This window comes from Giraffa tippelskirchi, chromosome X (assembly GCF_054371585.1).
Source record: "Giraffa tippelskirchi isolate mGirTip1 chromosome X, T2T-mGirTip1v1.2.pri, whole genome shotgun sequence".
Classification (NCBI taxonomy): Eukaryota; Metazoa; Chordata; class Mammalia; order Artiodactyla; family Giraffidae; genus Giraffa; species Giraffa tippelskirchi.
In genome coordinates this window covers 85,581,948-85,593,063 of record NC_137289.1, presented here as the reverse complement: position 1 = coordinate 85,593,063, position 11,116 = coordinate 85,581,948, and the positions used below count along the sequence as shown (strand labels likewise).

Below are 11,116 nucleotides of genomic sequence, written 5' to 3'. Positions count from 1 at the left end.
GTTGTTAAAGAATCTGCCTGCAATGCAGGAGACTCAGGTTCCATCCTTGAAGAGCGAAGATCCCCTGGAGAGGGAAGTGGCAACACTCCAGTATTCTTGCCTAGCTAATTCCATGGACAGATGAGCCTAGTAGACTATAGTCTACGGGGTCACAAAGACGTGGACATGACAAACCACCACCATGTATATATCAATCAATTAAATCAATCTGTATACATACATACAAATTTATATCTGCCTATTTATTTGGGGGGACTCCAAAATCACTGCAGATGGTGATTAGTCAGTCAGTTCAGTTGCTCAGTCATGTCCGACTCTTTGTGACCCCATGAACCCCAGCACCCCAGGCCTTCCTGCCCATCACCAACACCCAGAGTCCACCCAAATCCGTGTCCATTGAGTTGGTGATGCCATCCAACCATCTCATCCTCTGTCGTCCCCTTCTCCTCCTGTTTTCAATCTTTCCCAAAATGAGGGTCTTTTCAAATGAGTCAGCTGTTCACAACAGGTGGCCAGAATATTGGAGTTTCAGCTTCATCATCAGTCCTTCCAATGAATATTCAGGACTGATATCCTTTAGGATGGACTGGTTGGATCTCCTTGCAGTCCAAGGGACTCTCAAGAGTCTTCTCCAATACCACAGTTCAAAAGTATCAATTCTTGGGTGCTCAGCTTTCATTATAGTCCAACTCTCACATCCATACATGACCACTGGAAAAACCATAGCCTTGGCTAGACGGACCTTTGTTGACAAAGTAATGTCTGTGCTTTTCAATATGCTGTCTAAGTTGGTCATAACTTTCCTTCCAAGGAATGTCTTTTAATTTCATGGCTGCAATCACTATCTGCAGTGATTTTGGAGCCCGGAAAAATAAAGTCAGCCACTGTTTCCCTTGTTTCCCCATCTATTTGCCATGAAGTGATGGGACTGGATGCCATGATCTTAGTTTTCTGAATGTTGAGCTTTAAGCCAACTTTTTCATCCTCTTCTTTCACTTTCATCAAGATGGTGATTGCAGCCATGAAATTAAAGTTCTGATAATTCCCCCTATAACTAACCTCCTGGTTATTGCTATCTCTGTTTCTTTTCAAGGTATTGCTGTGTAAAATGTCTGGCACATAGCAACCCTTCAGGAAATATCATTGCTTCCAGTCCTGTCTTGCACCTCCCACAAAAGACATAGCTTTTGTCTGAACTAAATATCAGAGTTAGCAAAGCAAGAACTTGGAAATATAAGCGCAAGAAATGAAATAAACATATGCTAACATTATACCTGTCCCTCTGGCAGGCACTAAAGTGAAGCCCAAGATATACCTGCTTTAGATAAATCCACAATTTGATCAGTTTCCTGAATCTCTGCCTTATGTCCCAGTTCTCCTCTCAAGGCAGTTACATGACAGTCAGAATGACTCTGTAGAACATTATTTCGTTTTCTCCCAGATAAAAGGCAGCCAGACTCAGACAGCCTGACCCAACTCTCTTGTAAAATCAGGACTCATCTATAGATTTAAATATCCACCCAAACTATTTACAGGTTAAGTCAGCAGCAGATCCCCAAATTTTGGTTATATATTACATAAATTTGAAAAGAAAGAGGAAAGCACATCACGTGGTATTGAGTGGAGGAAATAGAGTCCATCTACTCTGACATTATTATTTCAAACCACCAGTTCTATATTGGGTACCTACAATGTTTCAGGCACTGTGTGATCTCTTTTTCCTGCATGACCTCAATTACTCCTCACAACAACACAATCTACTGGGTTTTAGTATCCTTATTCTCCTAATGAGGAAGTTGAGCTTTGTGATGATGTAGCAGTTTGCCCAAATTTATCCAGAGCTGGCGTGCAGCGATTCATGGGGTCGCCAAGAGTTGGACACGAATGAGCAAATGAACTGAACTGAACTGGAGGCAATGCCTGAGTCAAGAGTTATCTAAGGTATTTTCTGCATGCATGTTTGATGCACTTTTCTCTAAGATGTTTTTTCTGAAGGGCATATGGGTCCCATAGTAACCAAATGAGATCTCTCAGTCCACAGAGACATATGGGGCCTCCATTATCACAATCGGCAAGAAGTGGTGTTGGGTGGAAGTCACACATGTATGCCTGACACACTATGGTCAGAGGAAAGATGATGTAATTGGGGACTGGCAATAGACTCTGAGGCTATCTATTCAAGGAAAGAGCTAGTTTTCTTTTCTTCCTTTCTTGACTTTTGATGTTGTCAAGATGCCTAAAACAAAGAGTACTCTTCTCACTTAAAACTTTTTAACAGAAATGGATTCAGTATTTTGTCATTTGAAAGGCAGTTAACTCGTGGATTCTGATATTTCCATCCAGGTAACCTAACTGACCACTTGAAGATTTCTTTAAGATTGTTGTTGTGTTTTAGTCACTAAGTTGTGTCTGGCTCTTTTGCGACTCCATGGACCGTAGCCCGCCAGGCTCCTCTGCCCGTTGTCTCCTGCGTTAGCAGGTGGATTCTTTGCCACTGAGCCACCAAGGAAGGTCTTCTTTAGGATTAGCCATTGGTATCTTTCCAGAGAGGCAGTACAGTGTAGTGTTTGGGTAGGTAGGTAGGTTTAGTCGCTCAGTCGTGACTGACTCTTTGTGACCCCATGGACTGTAGCCTGCCATGCTCCTCTGCCCATTGGATTCTCCAGGCAAGAATACTGAAGTGGGTTGCCATTCCCTTCTCCAGGGGATCTTCCCAACCCAGGGTTCAAACCCAGATCTCCTACATTGCAGGCAGACTCTTTACTGACTGAGTCACCAGGGAAGCTGCATTGTAGTGTTTAGATGCACAAATGCTAGAGCTGAGGTGCCCGTGCTGAAATATCAGGGTCTGCCACTTACTAGCTGTGTAGATCAGCTAGTTACTTATTCCTCCACTCATCTGTTTCTACATCTCCAAAATATGGATACCAATGCTACCAACATCATAGGATTTCTGTGGGGATGAAGTTAATAGATACACATAGCAAAGTTGGCACTCTTGAACATTGGCCTTTTGGAGCATTCAGAAGGGATCAGTGGTGAATCTTTAATTGAGGATAGCCTCAGGTGTCAGCATATATCAGTCCAGCTCAATACAGCAGGTACCTTTTGAGGTCTTCTCTGTTTTAGGCAGTCTTCTAACCATTTGAGTAGAGCACAAAACCAAACAGACACAAATCCCTGCCCTCATTGAGCTTACATCCTAGTGGAGTGACAGGGAAGCCATAAACAAAAATCATTAAGATTAAAAGATAGCTTTCTTGCAACAATTTTGCCACCGGGGCACAGGTGTTGTGAAAACCACCGCTAAACCTAAGCAAAAATGGGAAAGGAGAAGACCCACATCAACATCATTGTCTATGGGCACGTGGAAAGTCTACCACTACTGGCCATTTGATCTACAAATGTGGTGGGATCGACAAGAGAACCATTGAAAAGTTTGAGAAGGAGGCTGCCGAGATGGGAAAGGGCTCCTTCAAGTATGCCTGGCTCTTGGACAAACTGAAAGCTGAACATGAGTGTGGTATCGCCATTGATATCTCCTTGTGGGAATTCAAGACCAGTAAGGGCTATGTGACCATCCTTGATGCCCCAGGACACAGAGACTTCATCAAAAACATGATTACAGGCACGTCCCAGGCTGACTGTGCTGTTCTGATGATTGCTGCTGGTGGTGGTGAATTTGAAGCAGGTATCTCCAAGAATGGGCAGATCCACGAGCATGCCCTTCTGGCTTACGCTCTGGGTGTGAAACAACTAATTGTTGGAGCTGACAAAATAGATTCCACTGAGCCACCCTACAGCCAGAAGAGAAATGAGGAAATTGTTGAGGAAGTCAGCACCTACATTAAGAAAATTGGCTACAACCCTGACACAGTAGCATTTGTGCCAATTTCTGACTGGAATGGTGACAAAGATGCTAGAGCCAAGTGCTAACATGCCTTGACTCAAGGGATGGAAAGTCACCAGGAAAGATGGCAATGCCAGTGGAACCACACTGCTTGAAGCTCTGGATTGCATCCTGCCACCAACTCACCTGACAAACTCATGTGTTTGATTCCCCCAGAACATCTACAAAATTGGTGGTACTGATACTGTCACTGTGGATCAAGCGGAGATTGGTGTCCTCAAACCTGGCATGGTGGTCACCTTTGCTCCAGTCAGCATACCAACTGAAGTCTAGTGAAATGCACCATGAAGCACTGAGTAAAGGCCTTCCCAGGGACAATGTGGGCTTTCAGTGTCAAGAACGTGTCTGTCAAAGATGTTCATCATAGCAATGTGGCTGGTGACAGCAAAAATGACCCACTGATGGAAGAAGTTGGCTTCACAGCTCAGGTGATTCTCTTGAACCATCCATCCCAAATCAGTGCTGGATATGCACCTGTGCTGGACTGTCAAACAGCTCACATTGCTTGCAATTTTGCTGAGCTGAACGAGAAGACTGATCGTCATTCTGAAGATGGCCCCAAACTCTTGATGCTGCCAATCATTGACAAGGGTCCTGGCAAGCCCATCTCTTGAGAGCTTCTCTGACTATCCTCTTCTGGGCCATTATGCTGTTCGTGACATGAGACAGGTGATTGCTCATCAAAGCACTGAACAAGAAGGCAGCTGGAGCTTGCAAGGTCACCAAGTCTGCCAAACAAGCTCAGAAGACTGGATGAATATTATCACTAACACCTGCCAACCCAGTCTTAGTGCTGGAAGAATGGTCTCAGAACTGTTTGCCTCAATTGGCCATGTAAGGCTAATGTCAAAGACTGGTTAATTATAATAATGCATCACAAAACCTTCAGAAGGAGAGGTGAATGTTTTGTGGACCATGTGTTTTGTGTGTGGCAGTTTTAAGTAATTAGCTTTTAATCAGTACTTTTCAATAGAAACAATTTGACCAAAAATCTGTCTCTGGTGAAACAAAAGAATTTTATATTTCTGGGTTGGAGCTTCAGGTTTCTTAACCTTGTATAACGAGAACTCATCTGTTCAAGTACATCTTGAAAAGTGTTGGTGTGACAATTCATAGGTTAGGATAGATGAGCAACGAGTTACTATGTTTTATATGAAAGCCAGTTTGTAAGAAGGTAAAATTTTATACCACGAAAGCTCATGTTGCATATAAAATCTTTTATGGTTACGTAAATATTGAGTAAATCAGTTACGTCAAATTTTAGTTTCCCGGTTTTGAGAATGTGCATTCCATATACAATATTCAAGTAATTAATCTCAAATGTGAGGCTTAAACAGAATTGAGCACTGCCCTGCTATTTTTAGGAGCTAAAAAAATAAAAAAGATATTAGATGCAAGTGCTATCGGGAAAAGAAAATATTTAGCTCTCTAGACATAAAAAATGGTACCTTCATAAAGCCCTTCAGGATCCATGCCAGGTTGGTCAGAGAGTGTTATGCTTCAGCTAGAGAGTTTAAGGCGGCAGTATAATGAGACAATGAAGAGAACCATAAATGTGAGAAGTGTACATCTGCTGAGACCTATGCTTTGCATTTTGTAAAGAAAATAACATTTGGATGACTTCTGATCTATTTGTTGATCCATCAGAAAAGATCACTATATCATTTCCAAGATGTCAGTATAAACCTCGAGAAACAGCTCGTCTCTTATTCAAAACTACATGCAGTGGAAAAGCAAATGGATCTAAGTAGGGCTCTTGAAATGAGATGTTCCTGAAAGACTGATGTCAACAAGAGGACAGGACTAGGAAAATATAGGCCATCGCTTCCATATAGAGATATACAGTAAACAACGATATACAGACCAAAGTAGCTTGATAAGTACTCCAAAAACAAAGAGTTACAACAACAAGGTAAACCTCCTCAAAAAAGATTCCACTAAAGATGATAGGAAACTCCGTGGCATTTTGTCTTACACTTGTGTAACCACCTTCCCAACAGAGTGAACCATGATCAGGAGGTAGCCTCCTAAATTCTCACTAAAAGGTAACAAGGCATATGAAGATACAGGGATACCTGGCCCGTTCAAGGGAATAACAAAAATATCCAGTAACTCACCATGAAAAATACATGCATAAGTCTTACTTGACAAAGAATTTAAAGCAATCATCTTAAATGCTGGATGAGCTAAAGAGGAAACACATATAGTAGGTTAAAATAAATCAGGGCACTAGAACTCCTAGTGCTGCTTGCCAAGTTATGCCCCTGTCTGTCCACTGGATCAGTTGGCAAGTGGCAGCATCACAGCCAGGGAGTCCCCTTTCAAAAACTCTCCTGAAATGAAAGAAGGAGAGAGGAAGCCTCAGCACCTTGCCCCTTGGGCCTGGGATCTGTCATGTGTGGTGGCATAGATGCCCATCTCTGTATCCCTTGTGGCCTCACACCACTTCCCCTACCTATATTTGGCCAGACCAGATTCATTTCAGGAAAACCTTTGGCACCTCCAGGAAGACTTCTCTCAGCCCAGACATGGAAAACATGCAACTCCTGTTGGGCGGGAGGCTTTGGACTCCCTGCTGGAAGAAATAAAAGGATACTGCTCACCATTGTCCTAGATCAGAGATACATGTGTGTGTGCTCAGTCGCTAAGTCGTGTCTGACTCTTTGTGACCCAACGGACTGTAGCCTGAGTGTTCCAGAACCAATAAGGCACACTTCCTGCCCCAGAGGTGAGAGTCTGGGTGGGACAGTCATGCAAATTAACTTACCAGAAGTGACAGTTCAGTTATGCAAAATGCTGTGATGGAGAAAAGTCCCTGGCATGTTTGCGTGCACAGCAGAGAGGGGACAGGTGACCAAGGGCTGGGGTGATCTGGGAGCAAGAAAGGGTTCCTTACGGAGGTAGGAATATCAAAGACTAGAAGGACAAGTGGAAGATCAAGTAGGGAAAGACTGGTTTCAGAGGAGAGCTGTAGGTGCAAAGGCCTTGAGACAGGGCAGGATTGAAAGTGTGTGTGTGTGTGTGTGTGTGTGTGTGTGTGTGTGTGAATGGGGAGGGTGACTGAAGGCAAATTTGAGACATACTGTAGAGAGAGATGAGGCTGTAGGAGAAAAGCAGAGTTCAGATGTTCAGGTGGAAGGTCTGGGGGATGAGAGACAAAATCCTGGATGAAAAAGGGCTCTTACCAAATCATCTCATTTGGGGTATGGGGGATCCAGAAAGAAGTCTCCACTCCACTGGTCTGGCATGTGTCTTGGGCTGCTGTCCTGTACACATGTCTATTCTGTATAAATGGGGCCCTCTAAATGCACCATCTTTCGGGAATAATGGGAATGTCAAGGTGATTCCCACCTCAGCTGTTCCGCAGAAGCCAGTGACCAGGGACTTTCCTCTGTGGCCTGAGGGAGCCAGAGACCAGAGCATAATGAGAGTGTTGATATGAGTTTATCCAGAGTACAGCAAGGGAAACATAAGGACGTTTTGCATGTTTAGTAGACATGGCATCAGGGAAAAGAGGCAGAATTGCAAAGACAGGACCTTGAAAACGGGCAACTGAGAAAAAAGGAATGGAATGAGGGAGGGAGGGAGAAATGAGACTATTTGTCCCTTTGTATAAGGGATATTGCTTCAGAATTGCATCCAACTGGGCCTGCCTCCCTCACTTGAGAATTTTTATAAAAGTATCTGTTCAGATAAGCCTCCCTTCCTGAAGAACAAATGCTTTTGTACTACTCGATAGGGAAAAACTTTTCCCTGGATTGGTTTTTTGAGTCCTGGACCCTCCAGGATCACTGAGGAGCTTCTGCGAGGTGGGTGCAGGGTCCCAAATCAACTATGTTAATACTCACGGCTGCCATTCACTGAGGGCCTAGTATGTATCAGACATCCTGTCGTGCGAGTTACAAATAAACTGGAAGTTATCTTTCCAACAGTCTTGTAAATTGAGTATCACTTAAGTGTTGCTGCTGCTGCTAAGTCACTTCAGTCGTGTCCGACTCTGTGCGACCCCACAGACGGCAGCCCACCAGGCTCCCCCGTCCCTGGGATTCTCCAGGCAAGAACACTGGAGTGGGTTGTCATTTCCTTCTCCAATGCATGAAAGTGAAAAGTGAAAGTGAAGTCGCTCAGTCGTGTCCGACCCTTAGCGAACCCATGGACTGCAGCCTACCAGGCTCCTCTGTCCATAGAATTTTCCAGGCAAGAGTACTGGAGTGGGTTGCCATTTCCTTCTCCGCACACTTAAGTGTTACAGAAGAGCAAAACTGAGCCAGAGACTTCAAGCGATTTGCCCAAGGTGACACAGATGTCTAGTGCCAAAGCGGGACAAGTCCCCAAGGTGTGGGCACATCCTTCACCACCCTGGCCCCTGAGAAGCTCTCCCAGGCTGGGTAAGGCCTCTTACCAGCTGCCCCCAGCCCCTAGAGGTTCCTGCTCTCTTCATTATTACTGACTACTGCATAACAAGTTACCCCCAAACGTGGTGGCCTAAAATGATACTGTTACTTTCTCCAGCGTTTGTGCAGCAGGGACCTAGGTATGATTTAACCAGGTCCTCCTTTTTCCATCTCGCACAAGGCCATGATCAAGGTGTTAGTTCAACTGTGGTCTCATCTGAGGGTGTGGCTGGGGGAGGGTTGACTTCCAAGCTCACTCATGTGGCTATTGGTAGGATCCAGGTCCTTGTGCCTTGTTGGACTGGGGGCCTCAGCTCCTCTCTGGTCTGTCATTGGCCAGAGACTATCATCAGATCCTTGCTACGTGGACCTCTCCATCAGAGCAAGAATGCAAAATGCAAACTGAACCAGAGAGAGAGAGAGAGAGAGGGAGAGGGAGAGAGAGACGGAGAGGGAGAGAGAGAGGGAGGGAGAATGAGTGTCAGCAAGACAGAAGTCACAGTCTTGATATAATCTAACCTCAGAAATGACATGTCATCACTTTTGCCAAATTCTGTTGATTAGAAGCAAGTTACTAAGTCCAGTCCACACTCAAAGGGAAGGCTTATACAGGGCAGGAGTGCCAGGATGCAAGGGTCTGCAAAGCCATTTTAGAAGGCTGTCTACCACACTTGCTCTCTGTATGCACCTCAGTAGAGTGAGCCCCTGCAGGTATCGGCTTTGATGGGGAAAATGGTTGATGGGTCACCTTGGAGAGTGCTGTGTGGTCTGGTGATCCTAGCCGGCTTCCAGTAGACCCATTGGATGAGTCTCACCAGGACTCAGATCTGCATAGTCTTGCCTTCCTCCCCATCCCCATCAGTCATACCTGGTCAGTGAGCCCAGAGGGTGTGGATAGCAGCTGACAAGGGACCAGCCCTCTGTGTGAATGGAACACTCCTATCACTTGAGCAAGGCTGGGACTCAGGGTGGTGCTCTTGGCCTCTCTTGGTAAAACAAATGAAGAGCTCAGCTCTACCACTGAGACAGGGCCCACTTCAAGAGAAGAAATTTATAGATGGGAGAGGGCTGAGTCCTGGGTTATCTGTAAAAGCTGCTGAGATGGCCTTGTTTTTGCCCTCTGAGTTGGGATTCAGGGTTGTAGAATCCTCCACGTTCACCAGGAGGCATCAGGGGACCATTTCCAAGGCGATATGGAGCCACCCATAGAGGAGGCGGAATGGCTGTGAAGCTGCATAAAGACATAGGGCTATTCAAACGCCCAGGAGGGGGACCTACTTCAGGGAGGACATGAGTGAGTATGAGTCAGGGATGTGTGTTCAAGATATCTAATTCAAAACTAGAGCGAGTTCTAAAGCACACATGGCAAAATGTTATTAATTAGGGGTGGTACCTGTTGTACTAGTCTCTCTGTTCTTCTGCAGGTTTGAAATATTATAATAGAAAATACTCCAAAAAGTGGAAAACAGCTGAGGAGAAACTCTCAGAGACCCTGCATCCCACATTTCCTTGATGTGGCTCAGAGCCAAGCACAGCAAGTCGAAGGGGCCTGGAGGACTTGGGAGTTTCCAAGGAAACAAATGGTTCTCTTAGGCCATGGGAGTATGGAAGCCTTAGGGCTGGACTTCCCTAGCAGAGACTAAGCCAGGAGCAGAACAGTCCCAGAAGAGCCCAGGCTCTTCTCAGTTCTGGGAAGCACTCACCAAACACAGCTCTTCCCCTACTGCTGTTTTCCTGAAATGCGTACTGAGAGCAGTTTATAAAAGGACATGGCGTCATACTCTGTGATCAACAACCTGAGGTTATAGACGAGATCATGTGCTGGAGGGATTCTTTCTAAGGGTGAGGTGGGGGTCGTTAGGATCAGCGGCTCTAATGCCTCTAAAAGCCTTGAGTTCTGTGACAGCTTCTATCCTTTTTTCCCAGCCACCCTGTCCATTTACTCATGATCTTTGAGGTCCCACCACTCCCCCACCCCCACCCCAATGGCGATCACTCAGTCGCACCCAACAGCCACCCTTTTTGAAATGTTTGAAACTAGTAGAACGATTACTGTCCATCAAACACAGTCCTATCCCGACAGTGACTGAGAAATAAGCGGTTCTGCTCTAGGTACAGGAGTGCTGACTCTTATGGCCAAGTAATGGGCTATCTCCCTCCTCCAATATGTCCCCCCATCCCCCCACCAACAGAGGCAAGCCATAACCACAGGAGATGGATATTGATGTGGAAAGATACAATAAATATCATGGAGCCAAAAGAATCAAGAGTGCCGCATTCATTTTAAGCCCAGTGACAGAGAAACTGGGAAAATGGGGCAAGTGGTAGCTTGATCACCATTCATGGGTCTGTGTCTCTGTGTCCTGAGGTCTCGGCTTCCCAGTGTCTGATATCCTCCCCTACAAAGGAAAGCAGAGTGACAGCTGAACCCTTGGGAACCCCGGGGGAAGTCAGGCCTGGCCTGGGGGCTCTCTGGGCCAAGCAGGAAGGGGAAGCATGTTGGCTTGGTTGTGAGCAGTGAGAGAGGCAGAGGCTGGCTCTGAGCCTCTCACCTGAAGGACTTGGTGAAACAGGCCAGGGCTCTCTGAAACTGGCTCCTCTAGCAGGCTCCCTAGGTAAACTTGTGCCTAGGCTTGGATGGATTCTCCATGGTGCTGACAAAACACACGAAGGGCTCAGTGCCTTTAGCTGAGCCAGTCCTGTTCTAGAAAAGAGAGAAAAAACATCCTGGCCAGCACTAACATTCATTTCAGCAAGCGTTTGTTGAGGGTCTACTGCGTGCACACCAGGGTCACTTCTAGGCACTGGGGAT

The 11,116-nt window shown here is 45.6% G+C and overlaps 1 pseudogene; it reads left to right on the top strand.

Moving 5' to 3' along the window:
• Positions 1 to 3,322: 3,322 nt before the first annotated feature.
• On the top strand, positions 3,323 to 4,667 carry LOC145535680 (elongation factor 1-alpha 1 pseudogene; annotated as a pseudogene).
• The last annotated feature ends 6,449 nt before the right edge of the window (positions 4,668 to 11,116 follow it).